Raw genomic sequence first — 2,686 nt, forward strand, 5'->3', positions numbered from 1 at the left:
CATGGACTTCTGAACAACGTTCCTCCATAGGTCATTCAAAATTACATTGAATCTGTTGTAGGATTCAGTGATGGTTTCATTCTCTCGAGCTCTGAGCCCTTCATATGCACTTATGTACTATTCATCCTAATCTGAATAGATTTTTCACTTCCCAACATCTGCTTCTCCAGTTCATCCCAAAGCTCTTTAGTTGAACCTATGTTGTCAATTCGATTGAAAAGTTCATTTGGAATGGCCATCAACATATAAGTCAAAGCTTTCTTGTCAGTGAGGATCCTTTGTTTCTCTGTTTCAGTATAATACTGTGGATCTTTCTTTCTCATCGAGGCAGCTACGACAATTGCATCAGTGGAAGTCTGTTAAGGTAGATCCATATAATTGATGTATGGTCCATTCTTGATAGATTCCATCAGCTTCCCATCCTTATTGTCAAGAAAATGTACCACTTGAACCTTCCATCGCAAATATTCCCCGACAGCAAGAACTGGAGGCTTTGAGTCAGAACCAATGCTCAACATATCCTTTGACATCTTTAAAGACTTGAAAAATGATCTTTTTCAGATAAAATGGACTAAGACTGGATCTAAAAAATTCAACACACAGAAAAATGAATTTCTTGAAACTTTGAAAAAGTTCAAGAGATGACTCTTATCAGACAAAGAATGGATGTTATTGGATAAAGAATCAAGATAATCGGACAGCAAATGAAGTGTATATCGGACACCAAAGATTATCGGATAATGAAATGTTGTTATCGGACAACAAAAAGTGTTTATGGGACAAGGAAATCAAGGTTATCGGACAACAAAAAGTGTACTTATCGGACACACTAGAATAGACACTTCAACAGACCACAAAGTGATCGATGAAGTGGTTATCGGGCAATGAGTTATCCGATGAGAAAGATATCAGAGAAACTTGACCGATGAGAAGGTTATAGAATCAAACACAAGTATCCGGACACAAAGATGAACGATGAAACAAGTATCCGGACAAGTCAAAAATGAGTGATAAAGACAATCACGAGTCAAGCGATGAATAGAGTCTCCGGATGACTCTTTGAGTGATAACCAAGGGTTATATGACAATGCTATCCGATGAGCAATACAACTAAGATATCGGACAATATTTATCCGACCAAAACTTGAGCGACAACCGATCCAAAACAAACCCAAGTCAAAAATATACGATAACACGCTTGAACAAAGAATAACACTTTAGCATACAAGTTCAATGACCGACAAACAAATTCTTATCGGGTGATGAAGATTTATCGTCCGATGAACACCAACATTCAATTCCATAATACAAAAATTCAATCAAAAATTGCAAATTTATGCAATTAGCTTGCATAGATTAGTTCACAATACATGCAGCAACACTTTTAACATATACCAACATGTCAATTATCGATCAAATAGATGAATTTTGCAAAAATTAGCAAGAACAAAAACAAGAAGTGTCAAAAACAAATTTTCAAGAATTCGATCAAGAAATGCGATCCAAATCCAATCCAGTCAATCTGATGCCACTCTGATATCAATTGTGATCCCAGTTTTCAAGTCCTATTAACAATTCAATCAACAATGATCAAGAACAAGAGAAAGAATCAAATCAGTCTGCTTGCTTATATTCATAAACTGTGATTAACAAATGTTTTTGATACAAAGAATGCTATCAATCTCTCAATCTGTCTATGCACAAGATTCTGTCAAAGTACAACTATCAAAACTACCAACCACCACTACTATTTATAGCAGCTTCTAAAAACAGAAAACTAACCAACTTTCTAAACAAGGAAACAAACAACAACAAATAACTATTACAAAGCACTTAAAACATTTTTAGCACCGGGACTTGAAAACAATATTTTTGTTTCAACAGTGCACAGTATGGTAGACGTCCCTATGTTCAAAAACCTTATTATAGTTTCTTATATTCTTAGTACTTTGTTTTCCCATGCGGCGTATCCCAATATGTTGCATTTTCTTTTTTAGCCATTTTGTACCGTTCATTGTTTGCACATGTAGGATTACATATTACTATGATAACATGCAAAAGATTATCAAAACAGTTAACACGTCACAAACCTCAAGGGTTAGGTTGAGTTGGGTTATACCTTTGAATGGATTCGGTTGAATTGAGATTAGGAATGGCAACGGGTTAGGTTCGAACTGGTTATTGGTATCCCTGTTGCTGAAACTAATAACCAAAATCGTCCCCGAAAACTTTCCTGGTCCACATCAGGATCTTATTTGGGAACCCCGTCGGGTCCCTGCATTTTCCCTGATCCGTTGGGGAACCCGTTAAGAGTAAAAATTCACATTCAACATTGGTTATACCTAAAATCAGCCCGAAAAAATTTACAATACGCTAATTTTCACAATTAAAAATAAATTACAATTTTTTTAACATGCAAGCCTAAACACCTCAAACATAATCAAACCAATTACGAAAAATGTCTTAGATTACAATATAAAAGTAAATAAAAATTCAAATATAACCCAACTAAATCACAATTTCACGATTACACAAATAAACTAGACTTTTTCGTGAAACTTATTTGGTATGTTAAGAGGTAAAGTGGTAAAAGCCTTTTTAAGTTTTAATATTAGTATTTTTCTTTTTAATTATATATATACACACACTCATATCAGGGTAGGTCAGGCCGGTGATCCCCATCCCC

The sequence above is a fragment of the Cynara cardunculus genome (genome assembly GCF_001531365.2).
Source record: "Cynara cardunculus var. scolymus isolate 2C chromosome LG 16, CcrdV1, whole genome shotgun sequence".
Classification (NCBI taxonomy): domain Eukaryota; kingdom Viridiplantae; phylum Streptophyta; class Magnoliopsida; order Asterales; family Asteraceae; genus Cynara; species Cynara cardunculus.